The sequence below is a fragment of the Oratosquilla oratoria genome, chromosome 1, assembly GCF_046742065.1.
Source record: "Oratosquilla oratoria isolate Oo_2021 chromosome 1, ASM4674206v1, whole genome shotgun sequence".
NCBI classification, from domain to species: Eukaryota; Metazoa; Arthropoda; class Malacostraca; order Stomatopoda; family Squillidae; genus Oratosquilla; species Oratosquilla oratoria.
This window is the reverse complement of record NC_134777.1, coordinates 59845186-59858767: the sequence shown is the minus strand read 5'-3', so window position 1 is coordinate 59858767 and position 13582 is coordinate 59845186. Positions and strand designations below refer to the sequence as shown.

Sequence of the window (13582 nt, the reverse complement as noted above, 5' to 3'; positions counted from 1 at the left end):
TATATATACATATATTATTATATTATATATATACATATATAAATATATATATATACATACACCAAAAGCACTTTCCCCCTTACAAGGGAAGCAGCAAAAAAACAAAGGCATAAAAACCACTCTCACCCATTCCATCCCCACATACTCCAGTCCCATCTACCCCCTTCCCTCCATCTTATTTTGCCTCCTCCTGAATGACGGATCATCCTTGCATCTTGCCCACTGGCCTGGGTCAGAAGCAGTGTCGCAAGACCCAACACATTCACAGCAAGGCCACTTCATTAATTCAATGACCCCTCCCTCTCCGTCACTTTGTGTATGTGTGTGTGTGTATATATATATATATACACACACTCATGCTATATATAGTTCTGGCTGGCTGGCAAGATCTGTTGTGGAAGTGTTATGCCTTGCTGCATTGACCTTGACCTAAGCAGTGTGGGATAGGTTAGGGATGACCCTTCACATACACACACACAATTACATTTATTGGTATTAAATTCCATTGAGCTTTTTTCTTTCCTTCACTGATATAGGTTATTTTGGTACTGCTGCATAAGTTAATGTTCAGTCACATTTTCTGCAGTATCTCTGCATATCCACAATCCTGTAATGTGTTACTAGATAAACAAAACAGCTTATCATGATAGTTCTCATTAATCATAAGGTTACAGAATTCAAGTTTTAAATGTATAAAAGCTTTTTATTTCTTAAATGATACAACATGCTCTCTAAAAATTCATCACATAAGGAGAGCATCAGTATCAAACACGATAATGCTACATAATAGTCTTTATCTTCAGTCAATAACTAAAGGATCTTTTTATATGTAGAATTACTCATTACATAAACCTGTTGCTCATAATCATACAAAGTTGTCTCACTGTATATTGATAAAAAATACAAAATCCACTTCAGTCATCCAGAAACTATAACTTATATTTTGTAAGATCAAAAGTGCTGGTACCCTGCAGTAAATTGTTCATAGCTACCATATTTACATTAAACCTGCTTTACTTTGAAAACATAAAACAATACTGTCAGAAGTTGTTTTACTTTGAAATCATATATTCATTATCTGCCTTAAGTTTCTCTAACTTTAGGTAATGCTTTGAAAGGTATTACACTTTCCCATTCTTAACCTGTGAAGTGTGACATCATTCAGTAGGACATGGCTCAAAGTATTGTTTACCCCATTACAGGAAATCATGTAACTACACTTCTCTTGTACAGATACAATGGTTGTCAAATCCCTATACTCTATGATGCCCTAAAGTTGATAAAGAGATGCAGATAAAAAATGTACTGTGTGCATACAATAACTATCATACTGCAATCAAAATAATACTGTATTCAGTAAAAGGGATGACAGAAGTTGTAATAAAAAAGCGCCACACTAGAAAATAAGTCAACACTGCAAAAAGATATTTCATGTACTTTATATTTCTCCCCACTGTTCTTGACTCCATTTACTTGCAACATCCTCAGTTACCCTTAACAACCACATCTCTCACCTGATCTGATTTTAACTTCCCTCTGCCATTATAGAAAAAATATAACAAGAATTAAAATTTTGTGTAATAATGTCCTTCTATTTTATTCCAGCTTGAATGAATAAAAAATGTACAAAGTTTAAAAGTTCCATGCATATTTGTGTATATTGAGGTACTTTACTTCCCAATGCCACATTTTACAGGTTAACTTTGCAAATGCTGAGACAGCTTTCAATTAAATTTCATGCTTTGTTTAGCCGTTATAATTCAATAACTTAGTAAACTTTATATAACAAACTATTATGTTCAATATATCAATGTACATAGCACTTAATATTTTATTTTTTCCATCTAGAAACTACAGTATTGTTGTAATTTGATTTATTTGTTATCATATTATTTCTACAAGGGACCAACAACAGATGCACTACCTGCAAGTGGTAGTTCTGTGAGATGGATATCATGAGAGAATCCTTTCTTTGCCTCCCATCTTTAAAAATCATCAACAACCTCACCTCCATTTGGAGGTACAGCCCTGAGGAACTGACACTTGGTCTTAGGACTTGGCCCAATCTCTCTCTGTATGAACTTAATTTCCTCTGAAAAGTGGCTAATGAAATTCAACACAAGTAAATGTGTTATGCACATAGGTAATAATAACAGTATGATTACAAGTTATTTAGAAATTCATTAACAAAAAAGTGGATAGTAAAAAACATCTCAGTGTAATTATCAGTAACGACCTCAGATCACCTAAGCCTCTGAGAAAGCAAATGAGATTTTAGGACTGATTGCACAATCTTCCGATTTTAAAAATCCATCTCTCATTAACAAACTATCTAAACCTTTAGTTTGTCCACATTTGGAATATGCTGTTTCCGTATGGTCACCAAATCTCATTAAAGATATTGACAGATTGGAAAAAGTACAACAGTGAGCCACAAAACCAATTCCAAATATAAAAAATAAATTATACAAAAACAGACTTAAACATATGCATCTATTTTCCCTATAAAAGCATAGACTCAGAGGTAACTTGATACAGGTCTTTAAGATTCTAAAGGGAATTCACATAAAAAATGACAAAATTTTCACACTGAATGAGAATCAGACAAGAAGTAATGGTCTCAAACTGTCAGGAAATAGATTTAATTTGGAAGTGGGTAGAAACAACTTTACCAACTGTGTAGTTTATGAATGGAATAAACTTCCTGCAGAGGCAGTGCAATGTAGTCCAGTTTGAAGCTTTAAGATTTGTTTAGATAAGCACCTAAACAAGATGCTGTAATGTCAGCCATTTTATATCATTTATTTGTTATTTGTTTGTGTCTTGAGACACTGCTTCTGATCCTGGGTAGTGGGCGAGATGCAGGGATGACCCGTCATCCAGGAGATGCCAAGATAAGAGGGTGGAGGGGAGTGGAGTATGATGGGGATGGAATGGATGGGGATGGAATGGGTGGGAATGGTTTTTATGCCTTTGCTTTTTGGCTACCTCCCTTATAACAGGGAAAAAAGCCTTTGGTATATGTATGTATTTGTGTGTTATTATTTGCCTGTTTGTATATTATTTTATTATTTATCATTGTTTATCTGTCCATTTGTTATTTACTATTTACCTGTTTATTATCTAACTTCACCTATTTATTAATTTTATTATTATCATTTATATTTACTCCATCTGGGATATTGGCTGCATGTTATTGTGGGGTTAAAAGCTGAGTAGCATGTAGCTGATACTTTAGGGTTTATAAGGGGTGGCCCTACAGACCAGAGCCACACATCATTTTGTCTGTGGTAGAGGAAATCTCTATTCATGAAGAAATAATGATACTTTATTATACTGCAACTGCCCCTCCATTATGCTGTCCCCCCACTCTTGTTACTGTTCTTTACCACTTCTCTGAATATTAATTTTTTCATTTCACAGAACCCTGTGGTAGGGGAAAAGAATACTGCCTGCCACCATATATTTCCACTCAAGTTGTAATGGGCAACAAAAACAAGATGGGAATAGGGCTAGGCATCCTTCTCCCTGTAGCCCCAAAGGGGACATTCCTAATAAAAAGCAAAGGCATTAAGTTCTGGGAGTTTTCCAACCAGAACCAGTTTGGGTCTTTTAATGTGCATGGATGTGGTACAGATGAGAAGAAAGATGAATGTGTTGGCATGGGGTGAAACAAAGTTGAAAGGGAGGGGCAAGTTTGAGTTTGGGATTGTAGTTGGGAAGGTCTCAGGAGTGAAGAGAGGATGAGGGAGAGAAGGGGTGGCTATACTAGTAAGTGAAGAGATAGGTAAGCATGTGGTAGAATGAAAGGTTTCTTCAAGGTCAATGTGGATGAAGATGAAACTAGGAATGGAGATGTGGGTTTTTGTAAGTGCATATGGGCCTGGTAGTAAGACGAGTGTAGAGGAAAGGGAGGCTTTTTGGATAGATTTAAATGAGTGCATAGGGTGTTTAGGGAGAAATGTCAATGTAGTGGTATTGGGAGACCTTAATGCTAGGGTAGGAAAGGAACAGAGTGGTTCAGAAGTGAGGAGTTCCAGGAAAAAATTGCAGAGGAGAGTTGGTGAAGACGAGTCTAGAAAGAGCGTTGATGATAGCAAATAAAGTGTTTAGGAAGAAAGTCAAGCGTAAATACACATGGATGGGTTGGGTGGTGGTTGGAAGGGTGGTAGATAGGGCATTAATGGACTATATAGTGGTAACCAGGAGTATAATAGGAGGAGTTAAGAATGTACATGTTCTAATGGGAGAGACTGGGGGTATACAAGATAATTTTTTGGTGAAAGGTAAGTTGAGAGTGGAGGATAGATGGACAAAGAGGAAAAGGACAGAAGGTAGTGAGGTGCTTAAAGTAAACTGCTTAAATGAGAAAGAAAAGGAGTACTAGAAGCTGAGAGAGGAGTGGGAGGGAGTGAAGGATAGAGTAGAACTAGGAGTGGAGGAGGAATGGAGGTGGTTCAAGGAGGGAGTCACAATGTGTGCAAAAATGGTGTAGGAACAAGGAGGATGGGAGGAAATAGGAGGAAGGGTAGTGAGTGGTGGGATGAGGAAGCAAAGAAGGTTGTAGAAGAGAAGCAAGCATTCACAGATTGGTTACAAAATAGGATGAATCATATGAGAGGTACAAAGAAGAGAGAAGTAAAGCATATGATAAAGGAGGCAAAGAGGAGAACAGATGTGAAATGGGGTATGAGTACGACAGAAATTTGTTAAAGTAATAAAAAGTTATTTTGGAAAGAAATTATAAGAGGAAGTTGAGGTGAATCAAGTAGAGAAGAAAAGGTAAAAGGTGCAGCTGGTGAGATGATAATGGAAGGGACGGCAATAATAGGAAGATGGGCAGAATATTTTAGAGAGTTGTTAAATGTGAAGGATGATAGAGAGGGAAAGGTAGTTGCAGTGAGTAGCACTAAGAAAATGACCGTGATGAGTGAGGAAAATGGAGGAGAAATAAGGAAAGATGTGATGAAGGCAGTTGAGATGAGAGCAGGTAAGGCATCTGGGTTGCATGGGTATCATGCAGAATGTCTAAAAAATGAGTTACAATGATGGTGGACAGGCTGGTGAGGTTATTTAATGTTTATATAAGAGAGGGTAGAGTGCTGGAGGACTGCCTGTATTGTTCCACTTTACAAGGGAAAAGGGGACAAGTGTGAGCATAGTAGTTTCAGAGGGATCAGTTTGTTGAGTGTAGTTGGGAAGGCTTATGGGAGGGTCTTGATTGAGAGGATTAAGGGAGGAACAGAGGGAATGACTGATGAGGAACAGTGTGGGTTTAGGACAGTAAGGTTGCATGGATCAGATTTTTGTGGAAAAGCAGATATGCGAGAAAGCTTTAAGAAAAGGTAAGGATGTTTTTTGGGCCTTTATGGCTTATGACAGGGTAGACAGGAAGGCACTGTGGGAGGTATTGCAGATAAATGATAGGAGGAAAGCTGTTAAGAGCAGTCAAGAGTTTTTATGGTGTAGTAGAGCTTGTGTTAGAATCAGAAATGGAGGGAGGGAGTGGTTTGAGGTAAAGGTGGGACTCCACCTGAGATGTGTTATGTTGCCTTGGCTGTTCAATCTATACATGGAGGGGTGGTGTGAGAGGTAAATGCAAGGGTAATAGGTCAGGGATTGGAGATGGTTGAAGGAAATGGAGAAAAGTGGGAGATAAGCCAGCTGTTGTTTGCTGATAACATTGAGCTTATGGCATGATCAAAGGAGGGATTGAGAAAGTGACATAGTTTGGGAAGGTGGCCGAAAGAAGGAAGCTGAAAATAAATGTGAGTAAATGTAAGGTAATGAGATGTACAAGGGGAGAGAGTGGCAGTAGACTGGAAGTGAGTATTAAGTGAGAGAGATTGAAGAAACTGGATAGCTTTAGATACTTAGGTGCAAATGTGGTGAGAAAGGGAGGAGTGAAGGTGGAGGAAGAATGTAGATTGATAGAAGCAAGTAAATGCCTTGGTGGATTAAAAAGTGTAATGGGAAACAGACATTTGAGAATGGATGCTAAGAGGAGATTGTATGAAGGAGTGATTGTGCCAACAGTATGGGGCAGAAACGTGGAACATAAGAGAGGAGTTTGAATGTGTTTGAGATGAGGTGCCTGAGAAGTATGATAGGGGTTAATAGGTTGGATAGGGTGAGAAATGAGGTGAGGAGGAGAACAGGGGTGGAAAGGGAGTTGGGAGATAAGATTGATGAAAGAGTATTGGGATGGTTTGGACACATGGAAAGAATGAGTGAAGAAAGATTAGTAAAAGAGGTAGGAGTGAACATAAGGGGGCAATCAAGGATGAGATGGATGGATGGGGTAAAAGGAGTTTTGGGAAAGAGGGACATGTCTGTTAAGAAAGGATGGGAGAGGACAGAAGACAGGGGTGAATGGAGAATGGTTGTGTATGGATGATGCTGTGATGCATGAAAGGGAGGTGGGGAATGGGGGTGAAGGAATATGTGTGAAAAAATAATTTGATGCAGACCCAGGGATTTCTCTCTATCTTCTCTTTTTCTGCATGAGGGGATCGCTGATTTAATGAAGTGGTCTTACTGTGAATGTGCTGTCTTCCAACACCTGCTTCTAATCAAGGGAAGTGTGCTTGATGTAGGTATGACCTGTCATCCAGGAGGAGCCAAGATAAGAGGGAGGGAGGGTATATGTGTTATTTTATAATTTTTATCATTTTTTTTGCATCAGACCTAGTTATGGATCAAAAGGTCTCCTGTTGGCATGCTCCTCCTTTGTCATCCTTTTCACATCAGGTGAGCTAACAACCAGTGACAGCTCCCCTCCTACTAATACAAGTTAGTGACATAGACAGTACCACACTATTATAACATCAACATTAGTTCAATGTTTCTTCTCAGAGATCAATGGGAGGGCTCAAAGACGGTTACCAACCACCAAGCAGCTGCAGGTTTCCAGTCGGTGGCACTCCATGTAATAAGTATTATTATTTCAATGAAATTAGGAATTTACATTATCTAAATCAATCTGCTGTCTCTAATCTTTTGCAGAAGACCAATGGCCTCCAAGAAACTGGCAACAGCCTCTTGGTGGGACTATAAGTCACTTGGAGAAGAGATATAGTGCAGCTGTCCAGGAATTGTTAGTGTAAGATATAATAGTACAAGGTGTTGTGTGTTTTCTGTGTGGCAGTTGCATCTGGGACAGTTTGAATCTGTGGCCAGGCCTATTCTGTCTGTGTACAGTCTTAATGCCAGATGGTGTCCTGAGCACAGGTGTACAGTGTGGTCCTTGTCTGTGGGAGAGTTATCTCTATGGAACTTCTGTATTGAGGCTGTTGTTGTAGTACTGAGTTTGGTGGTCTTCCTTGAAGGGGTTGTTTAGGTATCTGGGAGTGAATTTTTGTGTGGTTTGGGTGGTACATTGCTGTAGATGTTAGTGGTATGCTGATGGTGTAGTTTTTTGTTGGTGGTGCTTACAAGATGTATAAAGAGTATGTGTTGTTAAGGGTTCTGGCATAGAATTGTGTTATTATTTCCATGTATTGTTCTATTGGGAGGATTTTGGATTGTATGTGCAGGTTATAGGGGTGGTTTTTGTGGATCCTTTTATTACTCTCAGTGCTCCACCATGCAGTGGTTGTAAATTGTTTATGTTTGATTTGCTGATTGTTGGGAACAATGCTGTGAAGGCATATTCTATGGTGGTTTTTATAAACTGATTATAGATGATTATTAGTTTCTTTTTGATGTCCAAAGTCAGTGCTAGAGATGTTTTTTAACTGACTGGTTTTCTTGCTGATTCTTGCTATATGAACATCTCTTGTTAGATCCAGAATTTTTGGGTTTCTTTCTAATGGTCTATAGAAAGAGACTGAGGTGGAGACAGGAATTTAGTAATGATAGACCAACAATATGTACCTGTTTGTGGTGGTCCTGCAGGATGGATGGCAGAAAACTTCTCTGCCATTTATCTTGAGATTCCATCAATGCCCTTATCTTCATCTAAAAATGCAGTCCCAAATATTAGGACTGGTTCCAAGGTATGTCTTAATTTTCCTTTTCACACAGAGTTGACAATCAGTAACTACTCCCCTCCTCCTACTGTGAGCTGATGATATAGAAACAGACCCATACACAGTACAGACAACAGTCCAAGTTTTGTCCCAAAGAAATTTATGCAATGGGACATATTGTTACTGGCTGCCGTGAAGCTGCAGGTTCCCTGTCAGTGATGATTGAGGCAATACCACTTATGATTCACTGGCCCTTTAAAACACCATATGGCAATTGCTTGAGATAACATTCCAAATTATAAGCAATTCTCATATTTTCCACCTTAGACATTTTTTTCTAAGTGCTGAAGACACAAGGTTTATAGGAAAAAGGGGTTGGATGAACTGCAATACTAAGTAGTCTAATGAACACAAAAAACTCAGACTAATTACTCTTACTAATACAATGTCCTGAATAACCAACAAAATAATATAAATTTTATATTAGAAGTATTTAAGATATAAAATGCAGGTTATGTCGATGGACTGCTCCCTAAAGTACACCAGGTACTGGTGCAACATCATTTAGTGTAACAATTGTGCTAAATTAGCAGGTCTATAAACTGAGAACTGTATCTAGAAAGGTAAAGGAAATTCTAAATAAAAAAAATATAAATACCACACCCTTTTGCCACTTTTTGCATTGAACAAACAACAGCAAAGCAATAAATGACAGTGCTGAACCCAGATTGCCAAGTGTGGCATCACCAAATATCAGAGCAAGTACATAACAGATTAATATTTTACTGAGGGTTTTAGTAATTGACATAAGTATTGTCTATGCCTTCAGATTAACAAAGCTCTAAACTTTTAAACAATTTGCTATGGGTGAAATGTACAAAAATAAATAGATAAAAATTAAATCAATGTGTCTTATAGGCTGGCGCATATGGTACTCTACAGATGAACATTTTCAACAAGTCACCTAAGTACAGTATATTTCAAAACTAGGTGTGATTGAGAAAAATAAATGGCCCTATCATTATATTTCAGTTAGGTACGTGCATATGTATGTGTGCATTTACCTAGTTGGTTATTACGGGAAGGGGAGCTATGCTCATGGTGTCCTGTCTTTGTATCTCACAGTGTTTAGTTAGCTCTTAAATTCATGTATAGTGTTTGCACACACTTGTTTTAACCAGTTTGATCCAGATATCCACCATTCTGTGTGGAAAACCGTTTTTTTTTCCAGGTCTCTTCTATAACTATCGTTTTTGTGTTTCTTATCATGTCCCCTTGTACTTCTCTTATCCCAATTTAATAAGTCCTCTCTAGCAAGGACTTGTGCCTTTCATGATTTTGTAAATAGTCAGCAGGTCACCTCTGTCACTTCTTGTTCCAAAGTCAGTAATTTCAATTTGGCCAGTCTCTCCTGTCAATTTAGCCAGTCTCTCCTCATATGACAGGTTTGATAGTGTTGGGGCCATTTTTGTGGCTGCTCTCTGGATTCTTTCAATTTTCTTTATATTCTTTTTGGTACTGGGTGACCAGTGTTGCAGCATACTCCAGTCTAGGCCTTATTAGTGTGACTAATATTTTTTTTAAACAATTTCTTTGTCTAAATAGGTAAAAGCCACCTTCATTGATCTTAGCAAGTTGTAAGATTCCTTTACAATTTTGTTTCTGTTTATCAGGGGACATGACATTTGAGATAATTCATCCCAGGTCTTTTTCAGATCCCACTTTCTTTACTTCCTTTGCTCCAATTTTATATAGTCCTGATATTCTTTTTTTTACTTTTTCTGAACTCCATTATGCTATATTTCTTTATGTTGAAGTCTACTTCCCACTTTTGGCTCCATTTTGTTTCTATGTTCTATTTTTTGCCCAATGGTTGTATCGACCTTGTCCCAAAGTATTTAATGGTAGTGGACCTTTTAATTTTGTCTTCACAATTCCCATTATGTCTGGTTTCTCTATTGACAGATAGTCATTTAATTTCTTTAGTCCTGAAATCATGCCTTCTATGTTAGTACATATAATTTTTAATTTTTTCTTTTCTCTTTTTTGGTTTATGTCCCCCCCGTCCCTTTCTATGTACCACTTTCTCAGCCTCAGGTCCAGTACTCTCTTAAAAAAACAGTCTCGGTTTTTCTCTCATTTGCTTCATTTCTAAGTGTCTTTTCTTTCTCATTGCTCATTTTTTTTTTTTTATCCAAACATTTTTGTAATTTTCACTTTTTGCCAGCTTTGCTACTTTTGATAGTACATACTTCTTAAGCTATCATTTGAGACCTGTTTGATTTCTAGTAGCCTATACTATTTTTCTCTAGAGTACTGTCCCATTTTATGAACTTCTTCAATCTTTTTGTCCATTTTCTGTCCCTCCTCTTGTGTCTCTTTCAGAATTGCCTTTGCAATTTCTTTCTGTTCTTTTTCTCTTTGGTATCTGTATACATCTTTTTCTTTAATTCCATAAACTACAATGTACTTCATCTACCATGTCTCTTACCCAGTTTTCCTTTTCTTTAATTATTTTAATTACAATTTCTTTAGCATTTTCCTCTACCTGCTCTTGTGCTACATGTTATTTATTGATTTTCTTGTTCTAGCTTCCACTATTTCTAGGAGATCTATCTCCTTAACTGATTCTCCAACTTTTTTGGTCACTGCTTGTATTTGTTCTTTGACCTCTTTCTTCAACACTTCATTTTTGTTATCTTTATTTTTCATTCTTTCGTTATCACTTCTAACCATATTCAAATAATTTTTAGATCATTAAGCTCTCTGTTCATCTTGTCATTCGCTTTTCATGGTTTATCTCTATACATTGTTCTATATTCAACTTTCAAATCCATTAGTTCTTCAATCAAATCAGTAATATCCCGATTTCTTAGTTCATTGTTATACCTAGGTTTTCTTTCTACATCTGAACCGGTACCTAATAATCCTCTCTCTTGAAAACTCTGAAAAAGCATTGGTGTCCCACATTTGAGTTGACTTTGGGGTATCAACCATACAAGATTTTTTCGGTATTATCCCAGTGGTGACTCAACTCTGCTCATGTCTAAACCTCTCTTCATTGGTTCACTTTTTCATCTTTCTTTTTCATTCTCTATTTTTTGTTTAATACACTATATCAAACTAGAACTTATTTTGCCATTGTGGTCACACAAAAAACACAACGGCTTCTATTCATAAATACAACTTAGGCATCTCCTTGTTATTGTTGAAAAAGCACTGTAGGAGAGATCATTTGCTAGCCGTCCATTCGTGTGTGTGTGTGTATTTACCTTGTTGCATCATATGGGAGGGGGACTATGCTTGTGGTGACTGTTTGTATCTCAAAACATCTATTTTGTTCTTAAATTCTTGTATGGTGTTTGCACACACTATTGTTTTGTCTGATTTGTTCCTTACATCCACCCCTGTGTGGAAAACATTTTTTTTTCTGTGCATGTGTGTATTTACCTAGTTGTATTACACGGGAAGGGAGCTATGCTCATGGTGACCCATCTTTGTATCTCTCAGCATCAAGTTTTTTCTTAAAATCTTGAATAGCATTTGCACACACTGTTTCTTTATCTAAGTTATTCCAGATATACAGCACTCCGTGTGGGAAGCTATTCTTTTTCCAATCTCTTCTATAGTTATCCTTTTTGAGTTTCTTTTCATGACCTCTTGTTTTTCCATTGTTGTTTGTGGACGACACTTCACTTGTAGCAGGATCAGAGGAGGGATTGAGGAAGTTGGTGATGGAGTTTGGGAGTGTGTGAAAGAAAGTTGAAGATAAATGTGGGTAAAAATAAGGTGATGAAATGTACAAGGGGTGAAAGTGGAAGCAGACTGGAAGTGAGCATTAAGGGAGAGTGACTGGAAGAAGTGGATAGTTTTAGAAACTTGAGTGCAAATGGAGTGATTGTGCCAACAGCACTGTATGGGCCATAAACATGGAACATAAGAAAGGAAGAGAGAAAGAGTTTGAATGTGTTTGAGATTAGGTGTCTGCAATCTTCTTCCGTTCTTACTCTCTTGAATAATTTGACATTGTCAGCAAAAAAGTTCATGTAACAATTCACTCCCTCATCCATCATTCATGTATATAGCAAACATTAAAGGAGCCAAAACAGAGCCTTGTGGGATGCCACTTTTCATATCTTCCCAGTTCAAATTTTTGTCTCTAAGTACTACTCATTTTTCTCCCAGTTAAGAAATCCTTCATCCATTCCAACAGTTTACCTTGAATACCTCCTATTATTTCAATTTTTCTTATTAATTTTTTGTGTGGTACTTTGTCAAAAGCCTTCTGCAAATCCAAGAAGGCACAATCTGCCCATCCATCTCTTTCTTGTGTTATCTCAATTAATGTGTGTGTGTGTTTGCATCTAATTATAGTATACAGCAATAGAGCACTGCTCATGGGGTCCTGTCCCATACTCTTCAAATTATCACACCTAGGCTCAAAATCATGTATGATTCTAACTAGGTCTATATCCTTATTTTCTAATCATCATACTTAGATTTTATTTTATGTATTGTGTGTGTGTTATTCATACTAACACACACAGTGTGGGCGAGATGCAGTGATGACCCATCATCCAGGAGGACCCAAGAAAAGAGGGTGGGAGGGGTGGTGAATGGAAGTGGAGTATGTGGGGATGAAATGGGTGGGAGTGGATTTACGCCTTTGACTTTGGTTACCTCCCTTGTAAGGGGGAAAAAGCTGTTGGTATATGTATGCATGTATGTGTGTTTTACAGTCCTACATTATATATATATATAAAATCCTCATTAATTGGGGGTATATGCCAGGGAACAATCTAGTTAAAATAATAGTGTGCAAAAACTATACACGAATTTAAGAGCAAACTAGACACTGAGACACAGACAGGAAACCACGAGCATAGCCTTCCCGTTAGATACAACTAGGTAAATACACACCTGCACCAGTCCCCAAAGTCTTTCTGAGCAAACTCCTATGCAACCACACACACACACACGCATATACACCTATGTATGTATGTATGTATATTATGACTAGACTACTGGCTGCTTAGCAATATGCATTCAATACTTCAAGGGCTTCAGTGGCACCCTTACAGACCAGATTCACAGCACTATTCTAGGTGTATGTACAAATCTCCATTCACAGAAATATGCTGAGCCACTTTAATTTTTACTATCCCTCATTTCTATACTTCTGAACTCTTCTTTACCAATTCCTATGAAATCACCTCTTCTTTCCTGTGATGGATGATCAAAATGTGTATTGGAAGTTGTTGGGTAAGAAACGATGGATACAGTATGAATGAAAAGATGATAGAAACAAGCTTTGAAAAGGATATAGGGCTAATCACAAACAAGCTGCAGTTCTCAAACCATCTTGGAAAAAAATAAACAAAGCAAATAGAATTGCAGGGTTCATCAGAAGTACCTTTGTTTCCTTGGATGAAGAAATTTTTTAGTCACTATGTGGCACTAATCAGACTACACTTGGAGTATACAAACCAAATATGGGCACCACATTTACTGAAGGACATAGAAGCTATAGAAGTGCAGTGGAGAGCAACCAAGTTGGTACCAAAACTGAAGTTATTCTATGAAGAGAGATTGAAGAAAATGAAACTACCCAC

At 37.5% G+C, this 13582-nt stretch overlaps 1 protein-coding gene across 2 annotated transcripts in view; it reads right to left on the bottom strand.

Annotated features, from left to right (window-relative positions):
* Window positions 1-682: 682 nt before the first annotated feature.
* The window catches only part of Gos28 (golgi SNAP receptor complex member Gos28), a 35599-nt gene continuing 22699 nt past the window's right edge, over window positions 683-13582 (bottom strand). For both annotated transcript variants that reach the window (XM_076193572.1, XM_076193623.1), the window contains exon 3: window positions 683-13582. This exon is cut by the window's right edge. The gene's annotated coding sequence lies outside the window, so the exon portion shown is untranslated.